Raw genomic sequence first — 23,269 nt, 5'->3', positions numbered from 1 at the left:
GTGATGGCTACATTGTCAATGCCCTCACAAACTTTTCTTTCTTAGTGCTTCCAGAAATATCGGTGTCTGCCTTCGGTGGCATGGTGGACTGACTCTAATATCAACCAAGCACTTCCTCGGACCATTCATTCATTTAGCAAAGCAGTTACTGAGTGTGGCAGGCAGTTCCCAGCATGCAACACAAGCCCACCCACTATGTTGATCCAGTGACAGCCCAGTAAGGTATGTACCTTACTTGTAATTTCACAGATAAAGTTCAGAGATGTTAGGCAACTTGCCCAGGGACACGCAGCTATTAGCAGAATTCGGATCCGACTTCACCTCTGTGGGCCTCCACTGCGCTTTGCCCAGCAGCCTGGAGGTTCAGCTCGGGGTGTTGCGGATGCCTTAGGGTCCCCTGCAGCCCCTGCCTGCCCGGAATGAGTTTGTGCATTTGCTCACTAAGTATTTATTAAATGCCTGTTGTGTGCCAGGCACTGTGCTAGGCGAGGGGCACGCAGCCTCTGACCCAAGGACCTCGTGTTGGGGGTGAGGGCGCTTGGGTAAACCTCAAAGAAGGCACAATTAAACCTACAAGATGGTTTCAGGGAGTGACCAACGTCGTATAGAAAATAGAGCAGGTGACAGACAATGAGTGGGGTGGGGGCTTTGGTCAGCATGGTCAGAGAGGATCTCTGTCCCTGGGCTGATCCTTCAGTTGACACCTGAAGGAAAGCATGCCAAGCAGCAGGCGTAGCGCATGCAAGGGTCCTGAGGCAGTTAGGAGTTTGGCCAGGGTGGAGGAAACAAGTGCGGAGAGGTGGTCAAGGGTAGTGGGTGAGGGAGCGAGGAGGTGGGCCCAGGCGCTGGCCGGAAGGCGGCATCCGGGCTCCCTCCGCCCTGCAGCTCTAGCAGCCCCCGGGCCGGCGCCTCCGCCAGCCCAGCCCCTCAAAACTCGCCGCGCGGCCGCCAGAGCCCCGCGGCAGCTCCGCCTCCACCAGGCAATTTGCTTTTTTTTTTTTTTTTTCATAAGGATGCAATTTTCTGCGTGCTTTAAGGACATTAGAAGGGCGTTTGACTGACGCGCCATGCGAAACGCATTAGCGAGGCTAGCGGCGCTGTGCGCAGGAGGCGGCGCGGCGCGGGGCAGGGGCAGGTGGAGGCGGGGGCGGGCCCTGGGGACCGCGGGGGGCGGGGCGGAAAGATGCCGGGACCCAGGAGCGACGGAGAAAGAGATGTGCAGAGATCGGAGATGCAGAAACGGACCCCAAATGTGGAAGCGTCTGAGCGAGAGAGGGCGAAAGAGAGGGTGGGAGTGGGCGCCGGGGGTGAAGCAGCCTCGAGCTGGGCCGGGGCGGGAGGAGGACGGGAAAGGGCCCGCAGGAGAGGGAGGTGGGGGAAGGCGGCAGACTTGGAGGAGGGGACAGGAAGGAGGGGACCGCAGGCATGGGGCTCTCTCCGGGCCCCTGTCCCCAGACCTCCGGACAACCGTGTGCACAAAAGTGACGGTGGGCGGCGGCGCCCGGCGGGGAAAACGCAGAGCGGCCTCGGGCGCCTTTGCCCGCAGCTCCCTCACTGTTTGAGCTTCTCAAAGGCGCCAAACTCCCTTCTTCCTCGGGCCTGTGGCGCCCAGCGCGCAGCTCTAGCCGCCCTGCCTTGTTGGCGGGCGCTCCTTTCCGCTCGGTCCCATGCGTTCGCTGGGGTCTGTGTTGGGACCCCGCGCCCCAGCCCCGCACAGCCTCAGGGCCCCCAGTGGCTGCTGCCCCGCGCCTGGCATCCTCCCCAGCACAAGGAACCCTGGATTTGCGGCCAGGCGGACGTGGCTTCAGACCTGGATTTTGCTGGGGCCGGCACCCACTGCGGATGCCCGGCCACCTCTCCAGGAGGACACGCGGCTGGGCCCTCTCCCCTCGCCGGGGTCTCTGCGGTGTTGCTCCTTTCCGTCTGGGCGGGGGTGTGCGGGCTGTCGTGGGCGGGGTGGGCTCCGGAGCCCTACGCCCTGCCGCTTCCAGCGTGCTGCCTGAGCACGTGGTGCTGGAGCTCGGGGGACGTCACCCCGCGGCCTTGGAGCCCAGCCGGAAGCCACGGCCCTCCTGGGCGCCTAAGTGGGCCACACGCCGCGTCCGCGCTCGTCCGAGCAGCCGTGCCCTGCGCCGCCTGGGTCACTCCTCGGGGGGTGGTCTCGAAGCCCTCAGAAACGGAGGCTACCGAGGTCCTTTCACAGGTGAGGAGCCGGCAGCTCGGGAGAGGGGTCACTTGCCTCTGCTTCCAGCCGGTTCCGAATCGTCCACTCCAGGGGGTTCCTATGAAGGGTTAGCTGCGAGGGACGGAAGGAGCTGGCTCCGTGGTTACAGACACGGGTTCTGAGCCGGGTTGCCTGACTTCACCACTTGTTAGCTGTGTGACCCATTCTGTCTGTGCCTCAGTTTCCCACTCTTTAAAAGGGGGACCAGTGGGGCGCCTGGGCGGCTCAGTCAGCTGAATGTCCGACTTCGGCTCAGGTCATGATCTCGCAGTTCGTGGGTTCAAGCCCCGTGTAGGTCTCTGTGCTGACGGCTTGAGCCTGGAACCTGCTTCGGATTCTGTGTCTCCCTCTCCCTCTGCTCCTCCCCGCACCACACCCCCCCCCCCGCCCCCGCACTCTGTCTCTCTCAAAAAAATGACTAAACATAAAAAGAGAAACATTAAAAAACATTTTTAAATGGGGACCAATATTAAAACCTCATACCCTCCTTGAGGTGCCTGACGGCTCAGGCGAGGGGGATTTCCCCACAAAGGACTTTAGGAGTTAGCATGAGGGTAGGAGGTGGTGTGGGTGCCCTGTCTCAGGGGGTGTGGGAGCTGCTGGGTGTCAGCAGGGAAGCGGCCCTCCCCTGGCTCTCCCCCACCCCACATGTCATCACTGGCACTTCCCAGGTTTGAGACGTCGTCAGTGGATGGGGTTCTGGCTGTCCACCTCGCTCACCCCTGCACCCCTATTTCTGGGACGGTGCCTGGGGACATGCTGAGTGCACAAGAAACATCTGTGGGCCCGAGGCCACTTACAGGCAGGGAGGCCCTGGGGCAAACCCCCACTGTGTGCTGCGGGGTGCGTGTGAAGGTCTCACATGACAAAAGGTCGCCTGACCTCTGCCCCGCCAGGCTCTAGAACACGATGTCCCTCCTCCCAGGGCCTTGTGCTGGTGGGCTGAGACCGGGCAGGGTGATGGGCAGGCCCCTGGCAGTCTGGGTGTGGCCCGGGGAAGAATCCACTCGCTGGGAGGGGGGAGGAGCTGCTGGGTCTCAGGTCCCGCTAATTCCTGTGCTTATTCTCTGTCAGCCCCCACACCTCATCCCAGCCAGCTCACCCCTGCATACCTCCTCTGAACACACTCTTCCTGTCCCCCTGGTGGGGCCCACGCTGTCTGGGCGCCCACCCTCCAGAGCTGCGGCTGCCTCCTGTGACCATGGCACCACTTCTGCTTCTCCTCCTTCGGCCAACCAGATGCTTTCCGAAGCAGCCTCTCCACAGCGCTCCCTGACTTCGTCCCTGTCTGGGTGGGTGCCTCCAGGCTGTGGGCAGACACCATCAGGCCTGCAGTGAACGAATGAATGATGGCCCGGGTCTAGGCCATCAGCGCTGGCTGAGGCCTTCTGCGGCCACCAGCCCCTCCCTCCCTCCCTCCTGGGAGCTCGCACCCCAGGCCCCCAGCGTGTGGCCCCAGCAGCAGCTGCGGGAGTTGCTGGGTGAGCATGGCCCCTGACTCCCAGTGGCCCCCATTGGGAACTTGCTGGAAAACACACTTGCTGTCCTCTGTAACAGGCACAGGGCGGGTACCTCAGAGGTCAGGAGGGGTAACCACAGAAGCCCTCCCCCTGACGGCTCGCTGTGTTACTGGGGCTCTGCTAGGATTGTGTTTGAACAACGGGGTTTAAGACTGTCGGGATGTAACAGATGCTTTCTGAGGACCCCTTCTAGCTCAGAGCTTCTGGAATCCTTCATGCCCATCCACCTTCAGGCTCTGCTGGTTCTGCCGACTGGTCAGCAGCCACCCTGCTGTATGCAGGGGAGCGGGAAGGACTCAGAGGGCGGGGAGGGGAGGGGAGGAAGCAGAGAAGGACACCAGCACTGCCCTCATGTCTGGGCTGTGTGCTGCTGACAGTTCAGAGTCTTCTGAACACGGGCCTGCACTTCCTGCTGCCCAAGCACATCTTGTGTGTTGTGAGAAAACAGACTGGCAGGAGCCCTTCTAAAGACGGCAGCCTGGGGGCACCTGTGTGGCACTTTCGGTGGAGCATCCGACTTTGGCTCAGGTCATGACCTCATGGCTCGTAGGTTGGAGCCTATGTCGGGGTGTGTGCTGAAAGCTCGGAGCCTGGAGCCTGCTTCGGATTCTGTGTTTCCCTCTCTCTCACTGCCCCCCTCCCTCAAAAATAAACATTACAAAAAATTAAAAATAAATAAAGACAGGCAGTTTCTTTGTAGGTGGTGGGGAGGGAGGACACCGTAGGCATGTCAAAGGGCTCTGTGAGAGCCTGCATGCTCTGAGCATCTGCCATCCATCCATCCATCCATCTATCCCCCATCCATCCATCCATCCATCCCCTATCCATCTCCCATGCATGCATGCCCCACCCATCCATCCATTCCCCATCAATCTCCCATGCATACATCCATCCATCCCCCATCCATCCAGGCCCCACCCATCCATCCATCGTTCCATCCATTCCCCATCCATCCCCTACCCACCTCCTATCCATCCAACCATCCACCCATCCATCCATCCCCCATGCATACATGCCCCACCCATCCGTCCATCCGTCCATCCCCATCCATTCCCCACCCATCCCCCATCCATCCATCCATCCATCCATCCATCCATCCCCCATCAAACTCCCATGCATGCATCCATCCATCCCCATCCATCCCCCATCCATCCATCCATCCCCATCCACCCCCCATCCACCTCCCATCCATCCATCCATCCATCCATTCATCTTCCATCCATTCCCATGCATGCATGCATCCATCCATCCCCCATACATGCATGCCCCACCCATCCATCCATCCCTCATCAATCTCCCATGCATGCATGCATGCATGCATTCATCCATCCATCCCCATCCATTCCCCACCCATCCCCATCCATCATCCATCCTCCATCCATCCCCCATGCATGCATGCCCCACCCATCCATCCATCCCCATCCATTCCCCACCCATCCCCCATCAATCTCCCATGCATGCATCCATCCATCCAGGCCCCACCCATCCATCCATCCATCCCCCATCAATCTCCCATGCATGCATCCATCCACGCATCCATCCACCCCCCATCCATCCCCCATGCATGCATGCCCCACCCATCCATCCATCCCTCATCAATCTCCCATGCATGCATCCATCCAGGCCCCATCCATCCATCCATCCATCCATTCCCCATCCATCCCCCACCCATCCAGCCAGCCAGCCATCCCCCATCCATCCACCCATCCATCCATCCCCCATCCATCCATCCCCCCGTCCATCCATCCATCCATCCATCCAGGCCCCATCCATCCATCCATCCCCCATCCATCTATCCACCCATCCATCCATCCATCCATCCAGGCCCCATACATCCATTCCCCATACAACCCCCACCCATCCAGCCAGCCACTCCCCATCCATCCATCTCCATCCACCCCCCATTCATCTATCCATCCATCCATCCATCCATCTCCATCCATCTCCCATCCATCCATCCTCCATCCATCCATCCATTCATCCATCCACCCCCCATCCATCTATCCATCCATCCAGGCCCCATCCATCCATCCATCCCCCATCCATCTATCCACCCATCCATCCATCCATCCATCCAGGCCCCATACATCCATTCCCCATACAACCCCCACCCATCCAGCCAGCCACTCCCCATCCATCCATCTCCATCCACCCCCCATTCATCTATCCATCCATCCATCCATCCATCTCCATCCATCTCCCATCCATCCATCCTCCATCCATCCATCCATTCATCCATCCACCCCCCATCCATCTATCCATCCATCCAGGCCCCATCCATCCATCCATCCATCCAGGCCCCATCCATTCATCATCCATCCATCCATTTCCCATCCATCCCCCACTCATCCATCCATCCAGCCAGCCAGCCCCCATCCATCCCCATCCATCCCCCATCCATCCATCCATCCATCCATCCACCCCCCCATCCATCTATCCATCCACCCATTCCCCATCCATCCCCCATCCATCCAGCCATCCAGCCAGCCCCCATCCATCCATCCATCCATCCCCCATCCATCTACCCATCCAGGCCCCATCCATCCATCCTTCCATCCATCCAACCCCCATCCAACCCCCATCCATCCATCCCCATCCATCCATCCATCCCCATCCATCCCCCATCCATCCACCCCCATCCATCCCCCATCCTTGCCCCATTTATCCATCCATGCATCCACTCATCCATCCCCCATCCATCCATCCCCATCTATCCATCCATCAATCCCCCATCCTTGCCCCATTTATCCATCCATACATCCACTCATCTATCTCCCATCCATCCATCCATCCATCCCTCATCCATCTATCCATCCATCCATCCCCCATCCACCTCCCATCCATCCCCCATCCATCCATCCCCATCCATCCATCCACCCATCCATTCATCCATCCATCCACCCCCCATCCTTGCCCCATTTATCCATCCATGCATCCACTCATCCATCTCCCATCCATCCATCCATCCCCCATCCATCTCCCATCCATCCCCCATCCATCCATCCATCCATCCAGGCATCCACAACCTCACAGCCTGCTTTGATTCTGCAACAAGAAGGTACTTATGCCTATCTGCACATGTATGTGCAGAGCACCATTATTCCCAATAACCAGAAGGTAGAGATGACCCAAATATCCATCAATGGAGAATGGATAAGGAAAATGAGGTATATCCATACCATAGAATAGTATTTAGCCCTAAAAATGAGGAAATTCTGACACATGCTACTGCCTGGATGAACCCTGAGGGCTCTATCGCTGAGTGAAATAATCCCATCACAAAAGGACATATCCTGTACGATTCCACTCATGTGAGGGACCCACAGCAGTCAGATCCATAGAGACAGAAAGGACAGGGGTACCAGCGGCTGGAGGCGGGCAGTGGGGAGTTAGCACTTCATCAGTGCATTGTTTCAGTTTTACAAACAGAGTTCCGGGCATGGGTGCTGGTGACAGACACACAACAGTGATTGACTCCACCCATTGCCCTGTATACTTACGAATGGTTGGTGGTAAATTTGATGCTGTGTGTACCTCACGATAAAACAAAACCTTTAGAAAAGTACATATGTGGGCCGGACTCAGGCTCCAGGGCCTTTGCACCTATGCCCCTTCCCTGCCAGGTGTGTGTCTGCAGGACAAGCCCCTGTAGCTCTATCCCCGGAACATTCCTAGAAACCACAAATCCTGGAGCAACCAGCTGGCCTGTGCCCTCACTGTGGGCTCTGCTTCTCACTTGCACCAGAGGAGCCCTGGGTCCTTCTAGACAGGGCCTGCCTGTGTCTGGGGCAGGAAGTGTGCGAGATACAGCCTCTCGTCATTAGCAACAACAAGGAAGTGACCAGGAGCACTGGGCCCATGGGAAGAGGACCCACGGGCCGGCGAGGAGAGCTCCCACGGGCCAAATATGGAATAATTTTGCAACACTAATAACTGAAGTGGTTTGAAACACGTCAAACTATTTGAAAACTCAGGACTTGATAATGATACGAAGCAAAACCACCTAGTGGCTCTTGGAGGAAACGAGGTGTGAAGGACTGAATATTTGTGTCCCCCTCACTTGTGGAAATCCTGATCCCCAAAGTGACAGGCTGGGTGCTGGGCAGGAGCAGGGCCAGGCCAGGGCTCTGTTCAGCCACTAGGGCTATTCGTGAGGGAGTGAGCGCCCTGTCACGGGCGGTGTGAGATGCGAGAGGGGCCGTAGGAAGACTTCTGTGGTGTGGGCCACCTCTGGAGACTTCTCTGGCCCCTGGAGTCAGTTCTCCTCTCTAGCCCATAAACGGGGAAGCTGAGGAGCCTGTGATGAGCCGATGAAATGCAAGGCATCATTTCTTCCCTCCGCCGCACCCGCCACAGGGCCGCCAGCTATGCCTGTGGTGCCCGGAGAGGGGCGCGGTGTGGGACGTGGGCCGGACTCAGGCTCCAGGGCCTTCACGCCTGTGCCCCTTCCCTGCCAGGTCCGTGTCTGCAGGACAAGCCCCTGTTCCCTGCCGTCTACACCACAAAGTGCTGTTTGTGAGTTTTTAAAAAGCACACTCTCTGTGAGTGACTCATGCATTCAAAATTATTTTAATATATTTTACACACTTGTGTATAAATGGGGCCGTGTGTTTCTTTTTATTAAAGGCGTCTTATTTAGGCCGGTCATAATATGATCAGGAGGCTCTCTGCCTAGGCCGGGGTATTTATAGGGACCCAGAGTGGTAAACAGCGTGCAGGGCAGTGCCCGCACCCAGGGGGCCCCTCTGGGGTGCCGCAGACCTGGGGCCTCTGCACGCAGTGGCATGAGATGCCCACCCCAGGACCCTGGGACCTGCTCCAAGGGAAGGCCTGTTCGGGTAAGAAATGTCAGGTCCTGGGCTAGACACTGGGCTGCACCCGGCGGCCGCGGTCCTATCCTTGAGGGGCCCACTGAAGTCGCCGCATTTTCGAGAACCTGCAGAGGATTAGCTTGTGGGGTGCAAAGGTGGGTGGGGGCCGCCCCGCCTGCCTCAGCTCCCGCCCACCCAGCAGCCCCTCGGGCTCCTGCCCTGTGGCTGCAGTGGTGGCTCGCTGGGATTTTAATTTCCATTCGTGCCTTCTCCTGGGATTATTGCTGCGTGGACATCCTCTTCTGTGAAATGATCATGCAGGACTTCTGTTCTGCTTCCTTTAGGGTGGCCTTGTTTTGTTTCTTCTTATTAAATTGTAGGAGACCAAGGGTGTTCTAGATAGGATCCTTGGTGACAGGATCCAGGAGGACCTGGTCTGAGAAGTGCTGCACCCCTCCCTCCTCCCATCCTCAGGCTGCCCCTCGGGCAGGATGCACAGAAATGTGCCCCCACCTGGGTGGTGCAGTCGGTTAAGCGTCCGACTTCAGCCAGGTCACGATCTCGCGGTCCGTGAGTTCGAGCCCCGCGTCAGGCTCTGGACTGATGGCTCAGAGCCTGGAGCCTGTTTCCGATTCTGTGTCTCCCTCTCTCTCTGCTCCTCCCCCATTCATGCTCTGTCTCTCTCTGTCCTAAAAATAAATAATCGTTGAAAAAAAAAATTAAAAAAAAAAAATTAAAAGAAATGTGCCCCCAGACTTGCTGCCTCCTTCTCCCATCTTTTTGCCATCATCAATGGTAACATCAACGTAGCGCCTTGCAAATGTCCTTTCTACGGAGGCATTTTAGCAAATGTGCTCAGGAGCATGGGTCCCCCACTGCGGCCCACCCCTTAACCCTCCCTATCTAGCCATGTCCTGGACACTTGGCGGGAATGCTCCCCTGACCCCCTGGTCTGGTGAACTCCTGCTTCTCTTTCAGATTCAGTTAAGAAGCTGCCTCCCCCAGAAAGCCCTCCAGGATCTTCCTACCTGTATTCTCACAGCTTACTCTGTTGCACCGTCCTTGCTCACATACATGCCTGCCTCCGTGGCCAAGTGGGAAACGTGATTCCCTGACCCTCAGAAACTGCTGCCTGCACATGACAGGCCCAGCGCGCAGTAGGTGCTCATGTGTGACGTTTCATGTGCTGAAGAAGCCCGTGGATTTGGATCTTGGGGCCGTGTCCTCCCCCTGGTTGGGGAGCACAGGCTGAGTGAGGTCACTCATGTCCTCCCATGTTGGTAGATCTTTTCATTTATTAAAAAAAAATCATAAATTCTTGTTTCCATACTTCAGAAATTTTCAATATCTTCTTACAAAATAAACATTATTTTTAGGGCACTGTTAGCTTTACAGCAAATTGAAAAGGTACTGAAATGTCCCATATGCACCCTGTGCCCTGCCCCCCACCCCCGGCACAGCCTCCCCACCATCAGCACCCCACCAGGCGCGCGTTTGCTACAATGACAAACCTATATGGACGCGTCCTCATCACCCAGAGTCCACGTTCCCGTTCAGGCTCACCTGGTGGTGCATTCTGTGGGTTTTGACAAATTCCCAGCGTCACGCCTCCCCCACTGTAGTGTCGTCCACAGTGTTTCACTCCCTAAAAATCCTCTGTGCTGCACCTGTTCACCACCCCAAACCCCTGGCAAACGCTGATCTTTTTACCGCGTCCAAGGTTGTGCCTTTTCCGTGTGTCGCATAAGCGGAATCACACAGCATGGAGGCTTCCCGGGTTGGCTGCCCTGGTGGCGTGCACTCAAGGCTCCTCCACATCTTCATGGCTTGGCGACCCATTTCTTCTTAGTGCCGGGTTATGTCCCAGCGTCTGCATGGCCCACAGTTCTTTTATCCGTCCACCTGCTGAAGGGCGTCCTGGATGCTCCCAGGTTTTGGCAATTATGAGCAGAGCTGCTGTAAACATCCGTGGAAACGTGCAGGTTTTCGGGCGGACGTCAGTGCCCAGCTCCTTTGGGTACATACCGGGGAGTGCGACTGCCGGACGTCCCAGTTCTAGTACCCTCCAGATGGGACTATGTTTGGAGAGGGGTCTTTACAGAGGTGATTAAGTTGAAATGAGGCTGTCAGGTGGGCCCGGATCCAACACGGCCAGTGTCCCCGTGAAGAAGAGATCAGGACACAGACACGTATGGAGGGACGACCCTGTGAGGACACAGGGAGAGGACGGCTGTCTGCACACCAGGAGGCCTCAGGGGAAAGCAGCCCAGCCCGCGCCTGCCTCCCGGACTTCCCGCCTCCGGGAAGGGGGCGGAATGATGCCCCGTCTGTGGTGCTCTGTGATGGCAGCCCCAGCAAGGTTACAAATCCCCTGACGGTTCTTTTGTTTGTATAGTACTGTGGTTCAGAACTTGAAGAACTCTCCTAGCGGTTCTAGAAACAATTAAACACAAGTCTGGACGCTCACATCCGACAGCCAGCGCTCCATTTGCTGCGTGCTCATGCCCCGTGTGGCCCGGACCCTGCGGGCGGGTCACGGAAGCTTGAGAGGCTCCATTCGGCCTCCAGGGGAGCAGCCCCGAGGCCTGTCCCTCCACGCCTGCTTGGGGCCAGGCTCCGCAGGCGCCTGGGAGGTGAGAGTCCCAGCCAGGCCCTCAAGGGGGGGCACAGGGCAGCAGGAGCCAGGATGCACACCCAGCCCCTCACCCACCCACTCACTCTTTGGGCAAACGTCAGTCCCTACCTCGCGCGGTGTTAAACACACGGTAGAAAGTGGGTAGCCAGGCTGGTTCTCCGTCCCTCTGACCCCTTCCCCCCGCCTATGCGCCAGAGCACGGGCTCGTCCCGGGCACGGGGGGGGGGGGGTGTGTGGAATAGACCGGGCGTCAGGGGCTGCCTCTTCCCGAGGCCAGAGGGGTTGACAACCACACCAGCGGTCGCACCAACACCAGGGCAAGCTCGAGGTCTCTGCCTCGGCCAGGAGGAGGCAGGCACTGTTGGGAACCTGTGTCCCAGCCCCGGGTCACCTCACCAGCATTCCTAAGTCACTGGCACGCAGGGGCCCATCTCCTCCACAGGCTTTCCCGTCGTGAGAAGCAGTTGCGCTGAGCCGGTTTGAGGGTTTCTTACGCAGCTGTGGCTAGCTGCTGCGCCCCTGCCATTCAGGCCCCAGCCCCCCTCCCCCCGTCTCTCAGGGGAGACCCTGGCTTCCTGCGGGGCAGGGAAGCCAAGCTCCTCCTCCTCCCCATGCCCTCCTCATATTCACCCTGCTCCTGCCTGCTTCTCCTTAGGGAGGGGATGCTCCTGAACCATCCAGCCTCTGTCCTAATTGCCGGGCCTTCCTGACCTCCTCCCCAGGGGCGTCAGCTTCCCGGGGCGGCCACGACAAAGCACCACGCTGGGCACCTTAAACAACAGAAAGTCACCGTCCCTCAGTCTGAAGCCCAGAGGCCCAAGGTCCAGTGTGCTCCAGGCCTCCGTCCGAGCTACTGCTGGTTTGGTGGCTGTCCTCGGCTTGGAGAAGTGTCACCGGGATCTCTGCCTCCATCTGCATGTGGCGTTGTCTGTGTATCTCTCTGTGTCTGAGTTTCCCCTTTGTGTGCGGACATCAGTCATGCTGGATCAGGGCTCATCTGACTCCAGGAGGACCTCATCTTAACTAATGGCATCGACAACGACCCTATTTCAAATAAGGTCACATTCTGCTATCAGGACTTGAAGGTATGGGTTTGGGGGGACCCCCGTCACGCGGGGCAGTGAGTGTGGCGGTCAGGGATGTGACAGAGCCAGAGGCCTCTTGGCTTTGCCGGAAACCCAGCTCAGTGCAGAACGCTGAGGCCCCTGTGTCATTGGCACACCGACAGAAAGGGTGCGGCGCGGACTTCCCCGCATGTCTCCAAGGCACCTCAGACCAGCCGTTCCACAGCCGACTCACCGACTGCTCCCTCAAACCCCCCCTGCAGGAAGTGACAGCGCCATCCCCCAGGCCCGAGTGCCTTCGCCTGAGCTGCCATCACCTCCACGGGGACCCCGGCCTCCCCGGGGACTTCCCACGGCCCTTCCTTCGTCCCCCCATCTGCTTCCCAAACACCATACGGGCGGGATCTTCCCCAGGCACAGAACTCTTGTTCCCTGGCCCTGCTTACAGACCTCCAGCCACACCCTCCACATCTGCATGGACTCTGGGCTCACCAGCCCCGTTTTAGCCCCAGACCTGCAGGCTTTCCCACCCCAGGGCCTTTGTACAGGTTGCCCCACTCTGCCTGGAAGGCCTTCTCCTCTTCCCCCGCTTGGGTGATTCTTCTGTATCCTTCTACACTCTGCTGGAAGAGCACTTTCTGCAGCAGCCCTGCCACGCAGGGACACGGCGCCCTGCCCGTCTCCTCTCTGCACCCTGCCCGCCTCTGCGCCCTGTCCCAGGGCACTTACCTGTCAATTGTCAGAAGCTGACTCATCAGGCCTCGAGTTGTTCAGTGGTGCCTCCCACGCAGGGTGCCGTGGCCACACTGTCACATTCCCGCGTGTCCTCAGAGTGCAGCACAGTGCCTGGCACACAGTAGGAGTGCAGTGAGGACCTGGGGAATCTGGTGAGGAAGAGAGGCCCCATGGGGAGGACTGAGTGGGGGCGGGCAGAGCAGAGGAGCCCGATCAGGGAGGACAGGTGATGGCTGAGACTTGTGCAGGTGCCCTGGGGTCTCCTGCTGCTTTCTCCCCAGGGCCTCCTCCTCCTCCCTGTCCCACCCCACACCTCTCCCCACGGTCCCTGTCGGTGGGCGGAGGCCCGGAGCTTTCCACCAAACCCCCTGCGCCCGTTTGGTCACTGTTCTCCCAACCACGTCAGTATTGAACAAACAGATGTTTATAGTTAATCCCTAATTTTGCCATCAAAAAATATACAATCTTGGGTAGAAACTGAAGAGGAAAGAATTTTTTAATTTACAGTGTCTCCCCACTGCCCCACTCCTGAAATTTGAAATTGCTGAACTGCCTCCAAATTCAATATTCCAAGTCAAACAAATCTATGTGTTCTCCAGAAGGAAGTATTGAATGTCTGACCAAGATGGAGGGGGCGGGAAGTCAGGAGAGGAGGGAGAGGCCGCCTGCTCCTCCCGCTCCACAGCCCCGGAGCAGCTCCCAGGACGCCTCTTTTCCGGTGTTTGTTCGGTCTTCCTTCTGAAATGCCTCTGGCGGTTGGCTGCCCTTCCCCCCAAGGGGCTGATTGCAGTCTAAGAGGGCCAGAGGGCCAGAGGGCAGTCAGGCTGACCAGATCTGGGCAGTGCGGTGCTGGGACTTGGGCGTGTGTGTGGTGTGGCTGGTGCAGCCTGTGCCCTCGGGGCATGGTGGGAGGGGGAACAGGCAGATGGTGCTGCCCCTAGTCATGTCTGGGGACAGCAGGTGGCCCAGGTAGGGATGCACTCAGGGCGGTGGGACGTGCTGGGGCTCGCTGCTCTCACACACTTGGGCACAGGAGGGCACGTCCAGGAGTGGACTGCAGTCAAGACCCCACCCTGGAGCCTTCCCCACTCCGCAGGGGGAGCTGGCTTTGCCCCTTCCTTGTTCCGGGGCAGCGGTTTCTGCCGGAAGAGAAAATGCCCTGTATGCTCCTTCTGGAGACCCTCAGAGGCTTGGGCCAGGCAGGGTGCAGGTGATCGACTGCAGGTGACACGTCCCCGACTCCTAGGCATTGTCCTGCCCCCCTCTCCCTGACCCCCCTTTCCTGCTCAGCCTTGTTCTTGGGCAGCTGTGTGGCTCCTGGCCTCAGATCTGGGCCATCCGTGCAGCCGCCTCCCTAGCCTCTCGTCCGGGCCATCCAAAGGGCCGCCGTGAGTTGAAGCACGTAGGTGGCAGTGTGCGTGCCCCTAGCGCCTCTTGTAGAAGTCAGGGCAGCCTCCGTTTTAATCGATGGGGGTTAACATTAGTCCAGGCTCTCCTGGTTGCAGGTGACAGGAACCAACCCCAGTGGGTTTGAACACAGAAGGGAATTTGTTGGTTCATCCATGACTGAGAAGCCCAGAGGCTCAGGGGATCAGGGAAGGGAACAGTGCCCTCTGCAGAAATGTCCCCTGTGTTCTTGCTGGTCCCCTGTCATGGGGGGCGGGGCAAGCTGGCACCAGGCTTCAGGCTGTCCTCCCAGTCCAGCCACCACCTTACGGGAAAACATGCCTTTTTCCAACAGTACACGGGAATGCAGGGACCAGCTGTCCTGGAGTCCTGTGCTCCTCTAACAGTCACCATGGTGACTGGGGTGGGGCCTGGGCCATGGATCCACTCCCGAATCCCAGGTCCTGACCAGCCCATCAGACCACAGAGACCGGGGGCCAGGATCCCAAGCAGAGTCAGCGGATGCATCTGAAGAAGGACCGTGGAGGGAGGGGACCGCTGACCGGCTCCACTACAGCTGCCCAACCAGGGTGGCGGGACGCCGTATGCTCTGTCTTGAGCTCCAAGCGGGGCGCAGGCATGCGGTGCTGCAGGGGCCATTCCGTCCGACACCTTCGTACTGCCTCTTCCGAATGCGTGTCAGCATTCCCGTGGGGTTCTCCAGGCTGGAATGGAGGAGTGGGCAGAAGAGTCCCCTGAGGAATGCAGGCTGCACCCGTGGGATGGTCAGGCACCATATGCCAGCAGGGCCTTGGACAGGGATACCCCGCTGACCCACAGGGTGGTTCTCAGGGTTTACATGGTAGCAGCAGAGCTCTGCTGACAAGATGGTTTTTGGAGTCCCGAGGATGCATCTCAAAATTCACTCAGCAAATGTCTGCCAGGCACCACTGTCGTAGGCAGGATAGGAGCCAGGGAGGGCGTGCCGCAGGGGACCAGCTACCACAGTTCACAGAGGCGTGTGGATGTTGCAGAAACGCCAGGCGTGGAGCAGACCAGGGTGTGCATGAGCTGAATGGGTTAAAGCATTGGCTTCTTTCTACAAACAGAAGTTCCTCCAACGCTTTACTGAGCACGCAATCAGACTCAGATGCTGTGGGGTTTGCAGTCGGGAGTTGGTGTGCAGGCCAAGGGCCTGAACCAATGTGAGTGTGACCAGGCCCCGAGCTGCCCACTCACCCCTCGTGTATATTTGACCCAAGGTCCCGTGTCAGGCGCACGTGCTTTATTAGCACTGTTCCCGAGGCTGCAGCCATAGAGCCAGAGTTTGGGAGGTGAGGCTGGTGCCGGGCCTGAGCCCAGCATGGGGGTCTTCACGTAGCCCTGCAGAGGGGACAGAGGCAGACTTTCTGTTCAGAAAGGCCACCGTGGCCCAGAGCAGCCGGCGGTATGAGGACAGGAAGGCCTGCTACCCGGGTCCAGGAGGGGGCTCTGTCCAGGGAGTGTGTGTGAGCGCACGTGCCTGTAAGAGGAGGAAAGTCCGCTCCCCAAGGGCTGCTGGGGGCTGGGTGTGCCGCTCTCCTGGGCAGGATGGGGGTGCCGAAGTCCCTGCAGTTCTCTTGTTGGCTCAGGGCTTCACCTTCTGTGAAGGGCATGGTGCTATCGGCTTCACCTTCTGTGAAGGGCATGGTGCTATCCGTCCACCTGGCACAGGCCCAGGGACCCTGTGGGGGTCAGGATGTTTGTCTGAGTCTAGTCCGGGTCCCTCGTGTACAGAGATGAACCGGGAATGTCCTGAGGTGCCCTGTCCACCACCCTCGTCACCCCACGCCCCCCAGTATCTGCCCCCAACATGCCTCTCCCCATCATCAGTGCCCCATCCGCAGGTCCTGGCAGCAGCCTGGCCTCACTGCTGCATGTGCCTAATTACCACAAAACCCAATTCTTCCAGGCTGCGTGCTCTGCTCATGGGGACTCCTCTGTGTTTTCCTTGGCTGTCTTGTGACAACAGGGTTGGGGAAGAGAGAAGCAACTGGGGGAGGTTTGCTGTGGACAGTGAGGGCCCCAGCCTTGGCTCCACTCAGCAGACCCCGAGTGCCCAGGTCTGGGGCCAAACTGTCCCCTGCTGTGGGGGTGCCAGGGTGCTGGGCACATCCCTGCCTCCACCCACCAGATAACGGCATGACCCCCTCCCCCTGTGCTGTGTTGTCAAGTGTCCCCTGGGGCAGATGCTGACCTGGAGTCAGAGGGGCAGGAGAGACAGACCCAAGGGAGGGGGAAGGTGCATGCCAAAGGGCCAGGTGGCCCAGGGCAGGAAGGATGACCTTGCAGTTAGGGGGTGGGGAGTTCTACTAGAAACTGGGCAGGAGAAAGTCAGAAATTCTGGGGAGGGCAGGGAAGGGCATGAGGGGAGAAGGCCAGGCCCGAACCTGTCTGTGGGCTGGGGTCTCCGCGGTGGGGCGTGTACACCCGAGGGGCCAGGACGGGCCAGGCAGAAACAGAACCACTGCACTTTCAAATCTAATCCTGTGGGAGGCTGGGGTCCCCTCTCTGTCTCACCATCGGGCAGGTCCAGGGGGTGGCGGGGGCTCCACTGCTCGGAGGCTGAGGGTCGGCCTTTGTCTTCAGTCCTCTGCTTTGGGGGTGCGGCGACATGGCGCAGCGGGCCCATGCCCCGTGGGGAATTTCTGGGTGGCACGTCCCACAGCACGGTGTGCCTGCCACGGGGGAGGGGGTGGAGACCACGCAGGTCAAGTTCCCGCACAGCCAGGCAACCCCCCTCTCTGGGCTTCTGTCACTAGTCCATTGCCTTCTGTGAAAATCAATCACCGGAAACCTCATTTAGTGTCGAGCGGTGAGCTCTCGTGCAGTACGCCCTGTTGCTGCTGGCTTAAAGTTTTCTTTACCAGCGCGGCAGGATGAAGGAAGGTTTTCTCCACCCTGGCAACAGCCCAGCCAATGACAGAGGGTACAGCCAGCCAATGAGAGACCAACACAACCCAGCCAATGAGAGACCTCACAGCCCAGCCAATAGGAAGCCGCCACCACCCCGAACCCTGGCTGCCGTCTGTTTTGTTTCTATTTACTGAAGCTTCTTGGTACCTCACCATCCTACTCAAAATGGATAAAACATGTGATTCCCAGTGATTTGGAACAGCTGTTGGCAGACAGCGACCCTCATAGTTGAGACATTTTAGGGAATCCAAAGGCAAGATAGGTTCCACCTGGTCTTTGGACCAGGCTTTTGTGCTTTTCCGGAAAAATAGGTGAAACTTCCAATAATTTGTAATTGTAATGGGCATTCTAGGGAAACTTTGATTTAGATAAGTCCACCTTAAGGGGCACCCTCTAAAGAGAGGATCCCAAACCTCTCTGGGACAATTGAATGCATGGGTTTGATTGGTAGGCAGAAGCTTCTAAAAAACAAAATGACTTCAAAAACAATCCTAAAAGGATCTTTACAGCATGCAAATAAAGAGTCTTTGCATTGAGTAATGACTAGAATTGTTGAATCAGTATGTTGTACATCTGAAACTAATATAACATTGTATGTTAATTGTACCTCAATAAAAAAAACACTTTGGTAAAAATGTTGGCCATCCGAGCAAGTAACCTTAACTTAGTTCATCTGCCAGAAACACAATTTTGATCTAACTATTCTTTTGAGTTTTGTAGCTGAGACATGCCTAAGAAATCTATAAGATTTCTGTGTCTGTCTATATGCTTATGTAAGTCTGTGTATGTGTATGATATTTTTTTACCCTCCCTCCCATGGTATCACCAAAATTAACTTGTAAAGAGTTCTCTTTAGTTGGCTTAAAGAAAGTCTTATATAAATTAAGTAAACTAACCCAAATGTTTTTCAAGTTCATATGATCTGGGATGATCTTTGATAATTAAATGCTAGTTTAAATTTCTTGATTTCAGTAATACAGGCATGTCTTAGGATTATCAACTTTGAATATAGTGCAAACACAAAACTTTGATTTTACCTGGGTTTATTACTCACCTAAGTGCATGTTATCAATGTTGCAAAATTTGTCAGCAAGAAAATTTGCTTGAGATGATGCTAACTTGGTCTAGCATCACGTCAAGTTTTTGTGAATAATCTAAACATAATTGTTGGGAACGGTGTGATTTAGGTGGATGAATGGAAATGGGATAAGAGTTTTAGGGGCAATAATTATAGTATGTTTGCTTAAAACAAGTAGTTAGCCTAAATCTTTTTGTGGTGGCTCAAAACTTCAGAGTTTTTCTAAATTAAATTAAATGATGGAATTTCATTAAATATCTGGATTTTCTAAACAAGATAAAATACTAAAACATTAATTACTGAACATAGGTTTATCCACCTTTGACTTCTTATTTCAGAAAAACTAAAGATATTTGAGTCTATTACTCAACATGTTTTATGCCACATTGAGAAAATTTTCTGTTTCTACAAATTATGAAATGTATTTATAAACTTGCCAGTGCACAATAGCTTACTCCTTAGTTTTCACTAGGAATTAAGGATTTTGATTGATATATGTGAAAAATAAAACTACTAAAAACAATAAGGATGAAAGAAAATGGCAATATGTGAAAAGCAGACAAGATGTTTTTAGTAAAAGAAGGTATGAAGAGTGGAAATGCATTTTGTTGAGGCAAATAAATGTGATTTTGTCCCAAAGTAGAGCTGGTTGTTTTGGAAAGGGAAAGAGAACAAGAGACAAACTAAAATGGACATAAAAAGTTATAGAAGATTTGTAGGAAAAGAAACTTGGGAAGGGAATTTTATGTGTGATCAAGCTGGCTAAGATTAAAATAAATTTACTTAAAATGAATTTTAATATTAAAAAGTACAAAATTACAGTAAAGTACAGTGCAAAATTAGAATTTAGTTTTGTCATGTTACTTTCAATTCTATTTTGTATAATTATTTTTAGGTTTTGCATTTTATTGCCGGTCAAACTTTTGTAAAACAATGTACCCAATAAGGTCATTCTAGCACATGCTTCAAGGTGACTTCCAACACTTAACAACCTTGAGAAGACAGAGACTTTAGTCCTTAGATCAATTTCTTGTGTGTTCAGAATGAGTTGATATCTATCTAGCTGGGGATGAGGCAGGCTTAGGGTCCTCCTACTCCTAGCCATCTTAACTCCAAAACATTTCCCTTTTGTTAGCAGATGCAAAAGATATTAAAACAAATGTCTGGGAGAGGAGGGTGTTAGCCTGAGCCCAGCAAGGGGTACAAAGAGCACCCTGATTAATCCTGGGGTGTGCTTGGAGGGTGCACCCTAGGGGAAGTTTTTTAAGACAGAGACTTTAGTCAGAAAGCACCCGAAGGTCTCTCCTTCCTAACCTTCCTCGTTACTCAAACGTGGCCTGAAGTGGTTTCCAACTGCTATGCATTTTCCCTCCGATGAAGGACATGACAACCAGCAAAGGTCCTCCCTGCCACTGAGGGACTAAACCACTAAATACAGAAAACCTGACTCGGGACAGGTGCTGCTTTTGGGGAAAGCTCTTGATTAAAAAGGGGAATGTGAAAATGAGTAAAGGAAACCTTACTTAGAGTGGAGTTGGGGGTCAGACGGGGTGGGGGGGGTACTCTCATGCCCCCACCCCCACTCCTTGCAGCCTTTGAAGATGCAACAGGAAGAGCCCTACCTTGCATTCAGTCAGGACCAAGTTCGCTTTACCACCCCTGCAGGAGGAAGAAAGATTTTCTTCTGACCTGGCAACAGCCCAGCCAATGACAGAGGGCACAGCCAGCCAATGAGAGATGGTCACCACCCTGAACTCTCGCTTTCATCCAATGGACTTTTGTTCAAAGCAGCCCCTCACAACTTCCTCCTTTTTCTCTATAAAGAGACATTTCTCTGCTTTGTTTTCCAGACTTGCCCATGGGTTGACATAGTTTGTGTGTCCCCAATTGCAGTTTCTCTGCTATTCCTGAATAAACCCATTTTGCTTGTGAAATAGCTGGCTATCTGGTTTTTAAGGTTGATACCAGAGCAGCTCGGGGAGGCAGGTCTGATCATGAGCATCCTGCCACATAGATGGGGAACTGAGCACAGACTGGTTAAGCAACTCGCAGAAGGTCTCGAGTAAACTTATGCGAGGAGGAGGCATCCAGGTGCAGAGTGAGGGGGTGGGTGGGCCTATATGACAGGGAGTGGCCTGTGGTGGGGCTGGGCCGAGGTGGGGAGGGGCCACAGTGGGCGGTGCCTCGGAGGGGGTGGGCGGGGCCTGGGGATGGGGCTGCTGGGGTGGCACCTGTGGTCGGGGAGCCTGTTTTGCAATGGCCATGAGGGACTATGGGCCCGTCGTCGTCGTCAGAGGCTGGTCACGAACAAACCTGCTGGTCCAGGAGGTGACAGGCCAAACCCAGCAGAGCAGCCCATTCCCAGCCAGGTCGTTTGTTACCTGGCATGGCCGCAGTGGTTCCTAGAGATGGGTCTCGTCAAGGACCCCCCCCTGGAGCCACCTTTAAATAATACCATTTATCCCCTTGCGCTGAGGACCCCCGTGTGCCAGGTCCCGCTGTGCGGAGGAGCAGGCTGTCCCCAGAGAGAGGCGAGGCCACTTGGCCCAGCCCACACCGGGGGAGGAGGCCTGTCCGATCCCAAAGTCTCTGCACTTCCCCACCTCCCTGGGATTCTGGGGTGTGCGCCAGACCCTCCGGAGCTCTGAGGTGGCCTCCTAGGGCTGCCACAACAAAGCAGCACAGGCTAGGGGCTTCACCTGCAGAAGCGTGTCCCCCACTGTTCCCGGGGCAGAGGTCCCAGCTCCAGGTGTCTGCAGGGCTCACTCCTCCTGGGGGCCTGAGGGAGGTCCAGGGGCCCCCTGGCTCTCATGGGTCCTTGGCTTGCAGATGCATCCCAGCCTCTGCCTTCATCATACTCCAGGCTGACCTCATCTGGACTAATTACCCCTGCAATATCCCAGTTTCCAAAGAGGTACCGGGGGTTAAGGCTTCGACAGGCGAGTTTGGGAGGGACATAACTCAACCCGTAGCAGCCTCTCAACGTGGACGTCAGTGCTGTGGCTCTAGCCCTGGCTGCTTGTTGGCCACCAGAGGAGTGGGGGGGACCGCTTGGTGTCCCCAAGAAGCCAGAGCCGCTCCCATGTCTGCTGAGGGCTGAGCTCGGGTGTGGCTCTCAAGGAGAAAGGGAGGGACAGTGCTGTGTGTGCACACGCTTTCCTGTAATGACCCCCTGGAACTGCAGAAATCCCTGTTTCTGGGGCAGGGACTCTATCAGGAGTGGGGGGAGACCTGCTCCTGATCACCCACCCACGTGTAAAGTTCCATTGTGGATCACGGAAAGGAATTGCAAAAACGATTTTTAAAAATCTTATTAAAAATGGCTCTAAACCTTAAAAAACTGGACCTACCTGGTAGGCATGGGAAGGAGCCAGTGAGCTAATGGATGGAAACAAGGAGAGCCGTGCTATTATTAGCTCCAAAGCCCGCGTTGGCCTCTGAGCTGGTTCCAGCCTCGGCTGCCTTGGCTGAGCAGAAACAACTGGGTCCTTCCAGCCCCGCCCCGGGGGAGCCCTCTGAGCCCGCCTGGCCTGGCCTGGCCCGATGAGGATGGACTCGGGGCACAGGCCCGATTCAGAGGCCTCCAGATGGGCGGCCCCGTCCCCGCCTGGGGCTGCTCCGGCCGCCTCTGGACAGGTGTGAAAGCCCCAAGGCCTCCCGCCTCCAGGCAGCCTTTTCCGGCCCTGCCAGCCCGCAGTGAGGCCAGGCCGCCCTTGGGCCTTGGCAGCCGGGCCAAGCCTCCAGCTGGGCGGATGATGGATGGGGCGGCGTCAGCGCTCGCCAGAGAGTGGATTTTGTGTGTGTTTGACATTTATTTACTGTCCGTATAAACACTAACACCTATGAAGCATGCTCCCCGTGTGATAGCTTGGCCGAAGGCAGCTCTTAAATACATAAATTATGCACACCTCGCTAATGAAGGGCCTGACAGCCGGGAAGGTCTATTTACCGCGGCCCAGTTTCCATATAAAATCCGGGCCCCAGCGAGCCGGGATTTGCGCATGATCACAGCCCTGCCTGTTCAGACTCCAACTCGTTTCTTTCTTCTTTCTAAAAAGTTTCTCCTCGGTCTTCTTTTTTATTTCCCCTTTTAAAGGTTTGACATAAACCTGAAGCCGCTGTGTAACCGTGCTGCCTGGAGCACACGTGGGGAGCCGGCCCATCTGGCGCGGGCTTTGCCGACGGGCGTGTGCGCGAACAATATGTGGTTTGACAAATTTCAAGGCAGGCTTATGAAAAAATAACAGCGGCGCTGCCGTCGCGGCGAGCGCCCGTCCACCTGTGGGCGCGGCGGGGGTGCCCGGCCGCGTGAGTCAGGATGCCCGGCGGGGATTAGGAGGCCCGCGTCAATCACCGTCGTCCGCACGTGTTGACACAGCAGTGTCTCGGCCGCGGAGACCTGGGTCGTGGCCATCCTCTGGGGGTGGGGGGGACGCACACTCCCTCAGGAGCCTCAAGACCCTCTAGGCAGGTGGTCCTCTGGTGACTCAGTCTGCTCAGCTGAGAAAGGGGTGTGTGCGGGGCCGCCGGCCTCAGATGAGCTCCACGGCAGAGCCTGGCCTGCGTGCCCAGTGCCAGGGCGTAGGGGTTCGGTCCTCAGGCAATCCTGCCCCGCAGGCCCTGGCCGGCTGCTCAAACATGGCCTGGGGCCATGCGGCCTGCTGCGGGTGGGGCTCTTGCCGTCTCTGTGCCTTGGCTCCCTCACAGGAAAAGCGGAGGCTCTGAGGGGCCAGGCAGAGGGTTGCCAGAGGTTCTGGATGCTTCCTGTGGGCTGGGGGTGGGGGGGTGGGGGGGGCTCTGCCCGCAGTGTGACCAGCCTCTGTGGGGGCCTTGCGTGTGTGGGGCAGGGCTCCAGGCTCCT

General features: G+C 56.4%; 1 long non-coding RNA gene across 1 annotated transcript; it reads left to right on the top strand.

Moving 5' to 3' along the window:
* Positions 1–20,338, top strand: LOC123593220. Its single transcript, XR_006710194.1, has 3 exons — positions 1–222; positions 17,285–17,641; positions 20,001–20,338. It is a non-coding gene; the product is annotated as an uncharacterized LOC123593220 (long non-coding RNA).
* Positions 20,339–23,269: the final 2,931 nt, after the last annotated feature.

This window comes from Leopardus geoffroyi, chromosome D4 (genome assembly GCF_018350155.1).
Source record: "Leopardus geoffroyi isolate Oge1 chromosome D4, O.geoffroyi_Oge1_pat1.0, whole genome shotgun sequence".
In the NCBI taxonomy this organism is placed as follows: Eukaryota; Metazoa; Chordata; class Mammalia; order Carnivora; family Felidae; genus Leopardus; species Leopardus geoffroyi.
The sequence above is the reverse complement of the archived record's forward strand: the minus strand, read 5'-3'. Positions and strand labels throughout refer to the sequence as shown.